Below are 16,411 nucleotides of genomic sequence, written 5' to 3' on the forward strand. Positions count from 1 at the left end.
TCTTAAGATAAAATTTCTAAAACTGATATCTCTTTAAAAAGGTTAAAATTTTGGCTATAATTAAGTCTATTAAAAATTTAAATAAGAGAAATTGCAATGGAAAAACCCTGCATAAACAAAACATTGAATTTCGGAAGAAATCTCGTTTGGTGAGAATGCTCTCTCTTGTCAAAAAATACAAAATAAACTGACCTCAAATAAAACTCCAAGGACTTCGAATCAAATAATTAAGGAAACTACTATCACGTTTAATATAAAAGGAAGATTTATTAACTAAACAATAAAATTACAGCATCGCAGTTCCAAAAAACAAATCTCACACTCACTCAAAAAAACAATTTACCTTCTAATTAGTCACCATAGCAACCACAAAACTCTTCTCGTTACCATCTATAAACTGATATATAATAAATAAATTATTTAACAAAAAATACGATGCGCATAAGCACATAATATTTTACACTCTGGTTATTTCAGTTTCCGTTTTTAGAAGCGCTATATGTTGAGCCACCCAATCTAGATTTGGCATGTGACATTTTTAGCGGCAATTATTGGTTGATTTTCTAGCGTTGCCATTCGGAGAGTTGTAATGAGGCTTTTTTTTATCGCCGTGTAAGAGAAATATATATATAGATAGATAATTCAATAACTTTGCTGTCAAGCTATCCAACTTCATGAAATTATTATTATTTGTATAACCAAATTAATACTAAAAAAATCAACAAAAGTTAATTTTCTGTTCGATCTAGCTCTCCTTTAACATATCGTCGCTTTGAAACTAAACCGTGGTAACTCAAAAAAGCAAGTTTTTCAGGAGAACGATTTCAAACTTTCCGCGCTAATGCTAATCGCGGCAATACGATGACGATTTATCTGCTCTCTAAATTAACTTTATGGAACTATAAAGATAACAGGTTGTTTTTCTAAAAAGGGGACTTTTTTTACACAAAATGACCCAAAAATCTCAGTTTTCGACTTTTTTTAGTTACAACGGTTTAGTTTCAAAGCGACGATATTACCGCATGACTTTCAAGATAAGAAACAATTAAATTAAAGTTTTTTAGTGATTCCCAATTTATGATTTCTATAATATTTTTAAAAATTATATCTAAAATCTTCTTTGCGGGAAATAAATAATTTGCAAAAATTCGCAATAAATACATACTATATTTTTCATTTTTATTTACTAAAATCAATTTGAATAAATATTGATGCGAAGTATATGTAGAAATAAATATACAAATTTTTTTCAACTACAATTCTTTCAACTGACAACCACATTTCATTGTTTCAATGCTGCATGTTTCTAGTTTTTTTGAGCACTTAATATTGTTATTTTTGATATTAAACACTCAGATTCTGTACCATCTACAGTTTTCCGCATTTCATTATTTTTAGGCAAGCACCTGTCTTCTATGCGAGATATTAGCATATCACACCCGTACAACCTAAGAAATCATGAAGAAAAAATAACATTACTTATATACTAGGCTAATCATTTGTTTTTGTTTTCCTAATGAACTTGCTTGGTGTAACTTAGCAAATTAAATGAAAAATATTGTTTTGAGAATTTAGTGATAAATACCATACTGATGAAAAAATTTTAATCAAAAAAACTGAATATTACGTAAGGAAACAAATTTATTCTTGCAAACCTCGAAACTCGTTCCAGGATTCGAGAAATTAGTCAAATGCTAATTTGACAAACTATATTAACCTTAATTTTAGTACTTAATAAACTCACTTTACATTTTAAAAAAATCTTCATATAAAAAAACTTACATTTATATTTTTTATAGCTTAAATTCTCTAGCTGCTTAAATATATACCCTCTATCACGAAAACCTTTACACTTCCTTTATCTTGAAAACCTCTTAAAAAGAGCTGCTTCCTAGTGAATCAGAATAAGCGTAAATAATTATTATAGATTTATATTCTCAATTAATCAAAAATTGTAATAAAAAAAACTGAATATTACGTAAGGAAACAAGTTTATTCTTGTAAACCTCGAAACTCGTTACAGGATTCGAGAAATTAGTCAAATGCTAATTTGACAAACTATATTAACCTTAATTTTAGTACTTAATAAACTCACTTTACGTTTTAAAAAAATCTTCATATAAAAAAACTTACATTTATATTTTTTATAGCTTAAATTCTCTAGCTGCTTAAATATATACCCTCTATCACGAAAACCTTCACACTTCCTTTATCTTGAAAACCTTTTAAAAAGAGCTGCTTCTTAGTGAATCAGAATAAGTGTAAATATTTATCATAGATTTATATTCTCAATTATTTAGTTATGTTCTTTTGAATATATATTTGACAATTAAGTGTTATATTCTAACTAATTGTATTCAACATGAATTATTTTCAATTTAAAAAAGTCGCCAAATTTAGTGATAAAAACGTAATTTTACAAACCAATAGGAAATTATGTAAACATGCTGTTGTAGCCTTGGTAATACTTGAAGTTTAGTTTAGCCTCAAATATAATTTTTGTGATAGTTTACTTTCATTTTAATTCTTAAACTAATAGCTTTCTCGACCTTTAAACTCTTATGAGTGTGAGTGTAAACTCATCTTGTAAAGAAAACGATGCTAAAAACTAATAAAATTCCATTACCTCATCTCCGCGATGATATGGAAATATCCTAACTCAATTGAATCTATATTTTCCCATTATTATTACTTCACGACTCCAGGAAATTTGCTTTTTACCAGATGTTCTCAAACTTGTGCTCTGCGGAGTACTTAAAGGCTCGCAAAATATTTCCCAATGGTATCTCAAAAACATAGCACATGTTCAAAATTTTAAAAATATATATTATATTATTTTAAAATTTAAATAGCTTTTGACAAAAATATAGAAAAATACTTGAATTTTATGATCTTTCATGCTATCGGAGTGTGAGAAAGAAAAATTGAGTATCAATTGTTTATCAGCGTTCAAGTGAAACATTGACTTTAGAAGAAAGAAAAAATAAGCATTTATTGTGCCAGTTTTTTTTCTGTTATTCGACAAAACAAATTCCCATTCACGTCAAAAGGCGGTAGCAATCAACACTATCCAAATATTACGCGATTTCGCAGTTAAAAACAACCACGAACTTCTCATTAAATTTATGTAACGAAACCCAGTAAAAATTTGTAGCTAATTTAATAGTGTCAAATTAATAAAACTACCAATTGTGAATCTGCAATGGTTGTTTCAGATTTACTTTAGGTATATTTTTGCTATCTGTCATAAGAAAATAGTCAAAAAATAAAAAGTACAACTGTGAAATCTAATTTTCTACATTCTAAAATGACGAAACGACCTTTGTTCGTGAATGCGCTTTTGTCGTTTAATTTTCTAAATAAAGCATATTGCAAAATGGTTCAGTGTAGAATGGTGCATTGAATAAAAAGACCATATTTAATAATTGTAAACAATAAGAACAAACAATAATCAATGTGTGATATTTGTTAGGCTTCCCAATAAGTCTTCCATACTAATCCGTTGCGTGCCACACAAGTGGTCATAATCAAAATTTCCGTAAAATGTTTACAGAGCCCTCTGTTAGAAAGGAAAAAATCCTTAACAACGCAAATAACTGCAAGATGAAAAAAATAAGTGCTTCGCGTTGAATTTCTAATTTCACAGGTGCAGTTTAAAAGTCTGAGGACCTTCGTTTTCATCCATTTCAACGCCTAAGATGTATCATAGTAGAACCCATTCAGTTCAACTGATTATCATCAGATTTAATAGCCGTGTTGTTGCAATAATGGATCGAAAGACTACTTTGATATGAACGAGTGATTAAATTGCTATGAGATATAGCCACCAGTTCTTAATAATGGCTTCTTAAGCCACGGGGGACAGAACGTCCGTTTCCCAATGAGGTGACCCAAATTCAAATCCCAACGGTGGCTGATTGATACGAATTCTGCTCCCGACTCGTACTGACTAGAGTGACGTAAAAATATCCTCAGTGGTAGACAGATTATGGTAGACAGAATCCCTTTGCCATCGAGCAGACAGAGGGAGGTTTTCATGGTTTTCCTCTCCAATGTAACGCAATGTAACGCAAGTTTATACATTGAAAAGCAACTTCAGTACTTTTCGCATGATGAAAAGATTTGATTTATGCTAAAAAAACGCCGGGTTTTTTTTAAAAAAATATCCTTAACTTCAACTCTGTAATAATAGCTAAACCTCTTTTAAAATAATAACCTGCCTAAATAATAGAGATATTTTGCATCCCTCTGCATTTGGTTTACTTCTTCTGCTGAACTTCAGCTATACAATGCAAGCGTGTAGTAATGGCTGTTTGGCAATAGACAGTTCAGAGATTAATTTAAATGGAAAGAAGAAATCAACCAAAATAAGAGTGCATAAAACTTCTCTTATTATTTGATTCTTGATAATAAAAAAAACTATCGTAATCTTTTTTGTGAACAAAAACTTCAATCACTCATAAAAGTGTTTTTGAATATTTAAAAAAATCACTTTGAAGCTACTAGCAAAAGTTTATAGTGAAAATTTACTTTATTTCGAAGCAATAAATGTAACGAGTAAATAGTTGAAAATGCATCGCAAATACACATAAAGGCTTTAACAACTGCTTCGGATTTTCACCTGAAAGCTAATTAACTTTTCTTTCTTCTCAAAATGACATTTCTTTTGCATAAAAAAGAATTAAATACTTTTTAACCTGCTTAAAATAAGCTATAATTTATTTTCATATATTTTAAAATAATAGTAATATTCTTCAATTTAAAATTATGTTCACGATAAAACGTTTTAAGTCATTTTTACTGAAATAAATAACATAAAACGATGTAGAACAAATATAATAAGATTTGCAGACGATAATCTGTACCAGTCGCATTCTTTCTCGAACTATTATTTTATAGCTATATATTTAAAGATTGTTATTGTCACGCACTCATTATTTTGTGTGCATGATATTTAATCCTTTCTTATTTACTGCACGCATTTATTTCTTTATTTTATTATACGTAAAATAATAGTTACTCCGCTATCTGTTCGGATAATCTTATTTTCGTTTTCCATTATTTTAACTCATTTTTATTTCAATTAATTAATTACAAAGGGGGACAAAATTTTTATTACATTTATACAAATACTTGTTCTTGCATAATTCGAGTGTGGGGATTTCAAATCTGTAATTATTTTTGCTTCTAAAGTCTATTAGCTTTCTTAAATGGCATTTTTTAGTCTATTTTTTGTCGAAATGTAAAAGTTTAAAACGTTATATATAGTAGGTAATGGAGTAAATGTTGCTATAAATTTCCAGGGGAATTAGGTCACATTAACAAGATTAAAATGGCATAGGATTAACCCATGTCCGGAAATGACGTAGTACGTAGGTAGGGGCCCTTCTCTATTATAAAACCTGTTTAGGAGTATTCGACTGAGTAATTCTTCACATACTTTCGAAGTGTCCAAAAGGCATACATCCTGATTGTAATAAGCTTAAACATAGCATCTTAGAAAATGCGGAAAATTTTTCCATTTAGCCTGGAACACTGTAAAATGCTGAAGGCGTTTGAAAGGAGCCGAATTTTTCAATTAGCTTACGACATATTAATCGATAAATGGAGCTTGACTTCACTAGTAAAACTCATGAAAATGTTTTACCATTGGCTAAATAACTATACTCCGTTGCAAGTTAAGGTGGGGCATATGACGTTCAGAGTGGGACATATGAGGTTAGGTTATTTATAATTACACTTTCCTTATCTTTATTTTATTCTGGGTTGCAAAAAAAATAGAAATGTACAAAATTTGACTTCGTTTTTGATGTTTGAATACTATTGTTTTGTTGTCGTGACTCATAAGGACAGATTATTCCTATTTCTTTCTTCTTTTTTTTTTAAATCTTTACTCTCGCCATTTTTGTCATTATTTTTATCTTCTCTTTCCCTCTCTTTCTCTGTTTTCACTCTTTTTTTAATTTGCTTTCTTTAAACAAAATAAAATAAACAAATACTATAAACTCTCTTTTTTCAAAATATCTCAATTGATAAAATGATGCTTAGTGTGGACCTTAAGAGAAATTTTCCATCTTTTATTTTTTTCCAACAAATGTTTCTTTTTCTTATAGGAAGAATTGAAGCGTATCATAACTATAGTTAGTCATTTTAATAGATAAAATGTAAGTTTGTACATCTGGTTATGAGAGGAGTTTGATCATGTTGTCTTTTTAAATTCTGGAATTTCTGTCTTTTATTTCTCATCATAAATGTCACATTTAAGTATTATTTATTAGGTAATGGTAAACTATTTTAAAAATTACCTTTTTCCATAAATATTTTTACCCTTTAATGCATTTTATTACTTCTGAGTTACCAGAAATGCCATCGAAAAAATTCTATTTTATTATAAATGCACAAAAGGTATGTTTTTAATGACAATCTTGAATACGAGCTTTTGTTACAGAAAGCAATTTGAATTTTAAATTAATAAAATCATACTCTTGATAGATTCCAATTGTAATTAGCTTTCAGTTTTTGTAGAAGGCACTTAAAACTTATTCAAACACGCTGGGTAACAACTTTTCTTTATTTTCAGACATATGTATCGAAGAAAAAGTGTTTCACAAAGAACTTTATTTTCATTAGTGGATGAAGTCCAAAATCTTTTTATCTGCTGATATATTTTTCGTTTCTGTGTTTTCAGTTAATTATTTTCGGAGGCAATGAAGATTTTGTTCTACTCTCAATACTGTGACTTTTGCAAGAAAAACTAAAATCACTATTGTATTCCCAACGATTCAAAGAGCAAACTATGTTCTTAATTGTTTTCGGAGGCAATGACGATTTTGTTTTAGTTCATATACTGTGACTTCTGCAGCGAAAACTAAAATCGCTATTGAATTTCCTAATGATTCAAAGAGCAAACTGTTCTTAGTTATTTTCGGAGGCAATGAAGATTTTGTTTTACTCTTAATACTGTGACTTCTGAAACTAAACCTTAAATTGCTATTGCATTCCCAATGATTCAAAGAGCAAACTGTTCTTAATTATTTTCGGAGGCAATGAAGATTTTGTTCTACTCTCAATACTGTGACTTTTGCAAGAAAAACTGAAATCACTATTGTATTCCCAACGATTCAAAGAGCAAACTATGTTCTTAATTGTTTTCGGAGGCAATGAAGATTTTGTTTTAATTCAAATACTGTGACTTCTGCAGCGAAAACTAAAATCGCTATTGAATTCCTAATGATTCAAAGAGCAAACTGTTCTTAGTTATTTTCGGAGGCAATGAAGATTTTGTTTTACATTTAATACTGTGACTTCTTAAACTAAACCTAAAATCGCTATTGTATTCACAATGATCCAAAGAGCAAACTGTGTTCCTAATTATTTTCGAAGGCAATGAAAATTTTGATTTAATCTCAATACTGTGATTTCTGAAAGGAAAACTATAATCGCTATTGTATTCCCAATGATCCAAAGAGCAAATTGTGTTCTTAATTATTTTCGGAGGCAATGAAACTTTTGTTTTACTCTCAATACTGTGACTTCTGCAACGAAAACTAAAATCGCTATTGTATTCCCAATGATCCAAAGAGCAAACACTTCCGATAGATCATTTAATGAAAGGTGTTTATCTGTTTTTAAATTTTCAGAGCGCTGAACTTCATTCGATTTAAGCTTTTCCTGAAACATATGATCATTAACAGATTTTTCATACATACCAGCTGCAGCTACCTGCAATAAAATATCATCTACTTTTTCCTGGTGCTTAAAATTTTTCTTCATCGCTAGAGCTAACGGGTTACAATAAAACTCATCGTCTGAATAGTGAAACCTGTCTCGGAATTTCATTCGCGCGTATGTACGAGTTGTTATCGAAGCTATATTACCTTCATTTAAATATTCTTCCATGTCTAAATCCACATCTAAAATCCAATTATTATTCAAAATTTCTTTCCCGATTATTCGAGCTTCTTTTTTCGTACTTTTTAGAAGGGTTGAAGGTATTACCGAGCCTTCACCAACCACGCATTTGTAGCGTTTCTCCATAACAGCTTCTGTTAACTCATCAACTGTATGCACACCAGGTTTTCGAATTGGGAGTGTAAAAACAGATAAAAGTAGAACCATGTAGCTGTAAGAAATAAAAAGGGAAAATAGCATCCAGGAGAGTTGAATTATTCTATCATCCATTGTTTCGAAAATAACACAGCTTGGTTGTCTTAGAATTGTTGCTATTAGGTTTAATGCCTTTTTCGTCTTATACCTAATTCATGTACCTAACAGAGGAGTATTTACTAATAAAGAACTCACCTTTCAACTGTATATTTTAATCCCTTCTCTCCACAATCAACCAATCGAATTCTCTCTTTTAAAATACCTAAACAGTACAATTTAAATTTAATTTTTTAGTCTTAATTTTAACTTGGCAAAACAAACTTTAAGCGTAACTTATAATTTTCAACTTCTTTTTATAATTCTGCACTTAGGAAAATTGTACTGTTTTTTAAATCATTCCAAAATTCAGATTTTTGCTGCATGTCTCCAGGTTTGTTATGCAGTTAATATTGTTAATTTTGCAATGAAGCACGCAGCTTTTATACCATCTACAGTTTTCTGCATTTCATTATTTTTAGGCAAACACCTGTCTTCTATGCGAGATATCAGCATATCACACCCGTACAACCTAAGAAATCATGGAAAAAAAACATTACTTATATACTAAGCTAATCATATGTTTTTTTTAATAAATTTGCTTGGTATAGTTTAACAAAATAAATTAAAAATATTGTTTAGAGAATTACTTGATTACTTGAGAATTTATTGATACTTAAGAAAAAATTGCTATCAAAACATTTGAATATTACGTTAGGAAACAAATTTATTCCTGTAAACCTCGAAACTCGTTACAGGTTTTGTGAAATTAGTTAAATGCTAATTTCATAAACTATATTAACCTTAATTTTAGTACTTAATAAACTCAAAACTCACTTTAGGTTTTATAAAATTCTTCTTATAAAAAAACTTAAATTAATATTTTTTGTAGCTTAAATTCTCTAGCTATTTTAATATACCCTCCATCTAGAAAACCTTTACACTTCCTTTAAATTGAAAACCTCTTAAAAAGAGCAGTGTAAGGAATCAGACTAAGTGTAAGTAATTATTTTAGATTTATATTCTTAATTATTTAGTTATATTCCCTTGAATACATATTTTACAATTAAGTGTTATAATCTAACTAATTGTATTCAACTTAAATTATTTTCAATTTTAAAAAGTCGCTAACAAACATACTTCTGCAAACCAATAGGAAATTAAGTAAACATACTGTTCTGGCCTTGGTAGCCTTGCTGTAACCGCAAATAAAATTTTTTGGATACTTTACTTTCATTTTAATTCTTAAACATTTCTTGTACTTTCTTAAGCTTTCTCGACTTTTGAGCTTTTGCGTGTGTCAGTGTAAACTCATCTTGTAAAGAAAACGATGCTAAAAACTAATAAAATTCCATTACCTCATCTCCGCGATGATATGGAAATATCCTAACTCAATTGAATCTATATTTTCCCATTATTATTACTTCACGACTCCAGGAAATTTGCTTTTGTCCAGATGTTCTCAAACTTGTGCCCTGCGGAGTACTTAAAGGCTCGCAAAATATTTCCCAATGGTCTCTCAAAAACATAGCACATGTTCAAAATTAAAAAAATATATATATTATATGATTTCAAAATTTAAACAGCATTTCGTAAAAAAAAAAATAGAAAAATACTTGAATTTTATGACCTTTCATGCTATTGGAGTGTGAGAAAGAAAAATTGAGTATCAATTGTTTATCAGCACTCGAGTGAAACATTGACTTTAGAAGAAGAAAAAAAAGCATTTAATAATGCGTCAGTTTATCTTCTGTTAATCGACAAAACAAATTCCCATTAACGTAAAAAGGCAGTAGCAATCAACACTATCCAAATATTACGTGATTGCGCAGTAAAAAACAACCACTTCTTTCTCATTAAATTTATGTGACAAAACCCAGTAAAAATTTGCAGCTAATTTAATAGTTTAATAGTCTTATTAAAGACTACCAATTGTGAATCTGCAATGATTGCTTTAGATTTACTTTAGACATATTTTCGCTGTCTGCTATAAGAAAATAGTCAAAAAAATAAAAATTGCAACAGCGAAATCTAGTTTTCTACATTTTAAAATGACGAAACGACCTTATTAATGAATGCCCTTTTGTTGTTTAATTTTCCTGAATAAAGCATATTGCAAATGGTTCAGTGTAGAATTGTGCATTGAATAAAAAGACCCTATTTAATAATAATCGAATTTAATAATTGTAAACAATTAGAACAAGCAATAATCATTGTGTGATATTTGTTAGCCTTCCCAATAAGTCTTCCATACTAATCCGTTGCGTGCCACAAAAGTGGTCATAATCGGAATTACTGTGAATGTTTACAGCACCCTCAGTTAGAAAGGAAAAAGTCCTTAAAGCGCAAAGAACTGCAAGATGAAAAAAATTAAATGCTTCGCGTTGAATTTCTAATTACACAGGTGTAGTTTAAAAGTCTGAGGACCTTCGTTTTTATCCATTTCAACGCCTCAAATGTATCATAGTAGAACCCATTCAGTTCGACTGATTATCATCAGATTTAATAGCCGTGTTGTTGCAATAATGAATCGAAAGACTACTTTGATATCAACGAGTGATTAGATTGTTATGAGATATAGCCTCCTGTTCTTAATAATGGTCTCTTAAGCCACAGGGGACAGAGAGTTCGTTTTGCAATGAGGTGACCCAAATTCAAATCCCAACGGTGGCTGATTGATACAAATTCTGCTCTCGAATCGTACTAGCTACAGTGACGTAAAAATATCCTCAGTGGTAGACAGATTATGGGTTAGAATCCCCTTGCCATCGAGCTAACACAGGAAGGTTTTCGGGGTTTTCCTCTTCAATGTAACGGAAGTTTATACATTGAAAAACCACTTCAGTACTTTTCGTATGCTGAAAAGATTTGATTTATGCTAAAAAAATGCCAGTTTCTTAAAAAAGGTGAATATCCTTAACTTCAACTCTGTATTAATAGCTAAACCTCTGTCAGAATAATAACCTGCCTAAATAATAGAGAGATTTTGCATCCCTCTGCATTTGGTTTACTTCTTCCGCTAAACTTCAGCTATACTATGCAAGCGTGTAGTAATGGCTGTTTGGCAATAGACAGTTCAGAGATTAATTTGAATGGAAAGAAGAAATAAAAAAAATAAGAGAGCGTAAATTTTCTCTTATTATCTGATTCTTGATAATAAAAAAAACTAGCGTGATCTTTTTTATGAACCAAAATTTTAATCAGTATTTAAGAAAAAAACACTTTGAAGCTTCTAGCAAAAGTTTCTAGTAACAATTTGCTTTATTTCGTAGCAATAAATGTAACTAGTAAATAGTAAAAAATGCATCGCAAATACGCATAAAGGCTTTATTAAATACTTCGAATTTTCATCTGAAAGGTAATTAACTTTTCTTTCTTCTCAAAATGACCTTTCGTTTGATTAAAAAAGAATAAAATACTTTTTAACCTGTTTAAAATAAACTATAATTTATTTTGATATGTTTCAAAATGATAGTAATTATTCTGCAATTTAAAATTATGTTCACGATAAAACGTTTTAAGTAATTTCTACTGAAATAAATAACATAAAACGATGTAGAACAAATATAATAAGATTTGCAGACGATAGTCTGTACCAGTCGCTTTCTTTCTCGAACTATCGTTTTATAGCTATATATTTAAGGATTGTTATTGTCACGCACTCATCATTTTGTGCGCATGATATTTAATCTTTTTCTTATTTACTGCACGCATTTGTATCTTTATTTTATTATACCTAAAATAATAGTTATTCCCCTATCTGTTCCGTCTGTTCGGATAATCTTATTTTCGTTTTCCATTATTTCAACTAATTACAATAGGGGACAAAACTTTTGCTACATTTATACAAGAACTCGTTTTTGCATAATTCAAATGTGGGGATTTCAAATCTGTAATTATTTTAGCTTCTTAAGTCTATTATCTTTTTTAAATGGCATTTTTAGTCTATTTTTTGTCGAAACATAAGAGTTTGGAAACGTTATATATAGTAGGTGAAGGAGTAAATGTTGCTATACATTTCCAGGGGAATTAGGTCACATTAACAAGATTAAAATTGCATATGATTAACCCTGGTCCGGAAATGACTTAGTACGCAGGTAGGGGCACTTTTCTATTATAGCCTTTTAAGGAGTATTCGATTGAGTTATTATTCGCATATTTTCGAATTGTCCAAAAGGCATACAGGCTGATTGTATTAAGATTAAACATAGCACCTTAGAAAATGCAGAAGACTTTTCCCTTTAGCAAAAAGCACTGTAAAATGCTGACGACGTTTGAAAAAAGCCGAATTTTTCAATTAGCTTACGACATATTAATCGATAAATGCAGCTTGACTTCAGTAACAAAATTCTTGAAAATGCTTTAGCATTAGCTAGATAACTGTACTCTGTTACAAGTTAAGAAAAGACCATTGCGGTATAGGATTTAAGTAATCATCCACGACTGCTTGTAGTTCAGTCCTTTTTCATCAATCAGATTATATAATTATGCTTTCAAAACAATGTAAAAGCTTTTACAAGTTAAACTCGTCAGACAGAAATTTAATTCGAGCTATTTTTTATAAGCAAAAGGAAGGCTGTGGTACGTCAATTAAAGAGTTGGCGATGTTGATATTCGTTTGCGCTGGGAGCTGAGCATCCATTTAGAGTGTACTTAGATGCTAAGATGCTCTCTCCATCGAGATGATGGTTTTTTCTTAACTTACAGCTGAGTATGAAGCACATATTCTTAATTTCATCACCTTAAAAACAAACTTTGAAAGACCTCACAACGGAGTCTAAGCCTATTTACTGAGGCACAAAAACGCAAGACAATTGTTTCAAATGGTGTTTAAAGTTTGATCGATATGGTTCAACTAAAAACTCATTCTTAGACGCTTTAGTACGAAGACTATTGTGTTCACTTGCCCTCACTGCAATTTCAGGGTGGGGCATATGAGGGCAGGTTATTTATAATTGCACTTTCCTTTTCTTTATTTTTTTCTGGGCTGCAAAAAAAAAATAGAAATGTATAAAATTTCTCTCCGTTTTTGAAATTAGATTACTGTCCATGGTTGTTTTGTGTCGTGACTCATAAGGACAGCTTATCCCCATTTCTTTCATTTTTGTTTTTTAATCTTTACTTTCTCTATTTTATCATTATTTTCATCTTCTCTTTCATTCTCTTCCTCTGCTTTCACTTTCTTCTTCATTTGCTTTCTTTAAACAAAATAAAATAAACAAATACTATAAACTCCCTTTTTTTCAAAATATGTTAATTGATGAAATGATGCTTAGTGAGGACCTTAAGAGAAATTTTCCATTTTTTATTTTTTTCTAATAAATGTTTCTTTTTTTATACGAAGAATTGAAGCGTATCATAAATATAGTTAGTCATTTTAATCAATGTAATGTAAGATAGTAAATCTGATTATGAAAGGAGTTTGATCATGTTGTTTTTTTAAATTCAAGAATTTCTGTCTTTTATTTCTCATCATGAATGTCACATTTAAATATAATTTATTAGGTAATGGTAAATTATTCTAAAAATTACTTTTTTCTATGAATATTTTTATCCTTTAATACATTTTATTACTTCTGAGTTACCAAAAATTCTGTAGAAAAAATTCTATCTTATCATAAATGCACAAAAGGTAAATTTTAAATGACAATCTTGAATGCGTGGTTTTGCTACAGAAAGCTATTTGATTTTTAAATTAATAAAATCATACTCTTGATATGTTGCAATTGTAATCAGCTTTCAGTTTTCGTAGAAGACACTTAAAACTTATTCAAACACGCTGGGTAACAGCTTTTCTTTATTTTCAGATATATGCATCGAGAAAAAAAAATTGTTTCACAAACAATTTTATTTTTATTAGTGGATGAAGTCCAAAATCTTTTTATCTGCTGATATATCTTTCGTTTCTGTGCTTTTAATTAATAACTTTCGGTGGCAATGAACATTTTGTTTTACTCTCAATACTGTGACTTCTGAAACTAAAACAAAAATCGCTATTTAATTCCCAATGATCCAAGGAGCAGACTGTGTTCTTCATTATTATTGGAGGCAATGAAGATTTTGTTTTATTCCAAATACTGTGATTTCTGAAAGGAAAACTACAATCACTATTGTATTCCCAATGATCCAAAGAGCAAACTGGGTTCTTAATTATTTTCGGAGGCAATGAAAATTTTGTTTTATTCTAAATACTGTGATTTCTGAAAGGAAAACTAAAATCGCTATTGTATTCCCAATGATCCAAAGAGCAAACTGTGTTCTTAATTATTTTCGGAGTCCATGGAGATTTTGTTTTATTCCAAATACTGTGACTTCTGAAAGGAAAACTACAATCACTATTGTATTCCCAATGATCCAAAGAACAAACTGGGTTCTTAATTATTTTTGGAGGCAATGAAGATTTTGTTTTATTCTAAATATTGTGACTTCTGAAAGGAAAACCAAAATCGCTATTGTATTCCCAATGATCCAAAGAGCAAACTGTGTTCCTAATTATTTTTGGAGGCAATGAAACTTTTGTTTTACTCTCGATACTGTGACTTCTGCAACGAAAACTAAAATCGCTATTGTATTCCCAATGATCCAAAGAGCAAACACTTCCGATAGATCATTTAACGAAAGATGTTTATCTGTTTTTAAATTTTCAGAGAGCTGAACTTCATTAGATTTTAGCTTTTCCCGAAACATATGATCATTAACAGACTTTTCATATATACCAGCTGCAGCTACTTGCAATAAAATATCATCTACTTTCTCCTGGTGCTTAAAATTTTTCTTCATGGCGAGAGCTAACGGGTTAGAATAAAACTCATCGTCTGAATACTGAAACCTGTCTTGGAATTTCATTCGCGCGTATGTACGAGTTACTACCAAAGCTATATTACCTTCATTTAAATATTCTTCCATGTCAGAGACATCTAAATTCCAATTATTTTTCAATATTTCTTCCCCGATTAGACGAGCTTCTTTTTTCGTACTTTTTAAAAGGGTTGAAGGTATTACCGAGCCTTCACCAACCACGCATTTGTAGCGCTTCTCCATAACAGCCTCTGTTAACTCATCAACTGTATGAACACCAGGCTTTCGAATTGGGAGTGTAAAAAAAGATAAAAGAAGAACCATGTAGCTGTAAGAAATAAAAAGGGAAAATAGCATCCAGGAAAGTTGAATTATTCTATCCCCCATTGTTTTGACAATAACGCAGCTTGGTTGTCTAAGAATTATTGCTGTTAGGTTTAATGCCTTTTTCTGAAGTGTGGTCTTATTCTTTGGGTAGTAATGTAAAAATAAAAGGAATAGTGCTATCGCTATCCCCAGAGATAGCCATAGATGCCAGGAGAACGGACGAAAGATGACTTCGCGTTTAGAGAATGGTGACTGTGATTTAGTCAGAAAAATAACTTCGCGAAAACTCAATGTGGTGCTGTATTTAACAACGGACTGTCGTTGTTCCGTTATGAACAAGCTGCTTAGTGATATATCGGCTTCATCTCGTTGCAGCATTCCAATCAAACCAGTCCAGCTTCCATTTTCTGCTAAATCACCCCATGCTTGATCTGTAGGCATATGGAGAGAATATGGCATTTTTAGGCCTGTGGTAATAAAATCCAAAAGCAAAGATTCGAAACCACCTGTAACGATGATTGTCCCGTTGCTGGTCATGTTGGTTGTGTAAGATCCTGTTGAGAGTATTGCTATTCTCAAACAAGTCGCAGCCATTTTAAACAATTTTATTCCTCTGGAAAATAAAATTGAATTAAAATGTAGAAATTCCAATTAAGAAAAGTTGTGATCATAAAAGAGGCATAAAATATTGTTAAATCGCTATCAGTAAGTATTTCGTGTTCAAAACAAATTTTGTAATTGCGTGCTTATAACTTAATATATAATGTTTATATATTAACCAAGGGTCTGGGATAGTAGGGTGCTGTTCGTATGTACGAGAGATCGTGGTCAGCCTGCCAAAGACTCTCCGTGTGGTGACTGATGCACGTTAAATCTGCCGGGTCACAAAGTCTTCCATGTTTCCATAACAAATCTTTCCTCTGGCGGTACTGATTTGGAGAATGATCATTTTCTGGTTCAGGTCAAAATTATGATCTCTGGATGAATGAAAATGGATGTATGAACGGGTACACCCTATGAACTGGCTGTGATGTGTGTATAGCTAAAGTACTATTCTTGGCTATAGATGGTGCCACTGAAGAACAAGAAATGCACCCTCTGTCTTAAATTCGCTTGGTTTCACCAAGCAGGCTTGGCGGTATTG

The sequence above is a fragment of the Parasteatoda tepidariorum genome, chromosome 7, assembly GCF_043381705.1.
Source record: "Parasteatoda tepidariorum isolate YZ-2023 chromosome 7, CAS_Ptep_4.0, whole genome shotgun sequence".
In the NCBI taxonomy this organism is placed as follows: domain Eukaryota; kingdom Metazoa; phylum Arthropoda; class Arachnida; order Araneae; family Theridiidae; genus Parasteatoda; species Parasteatoda tepidariorum.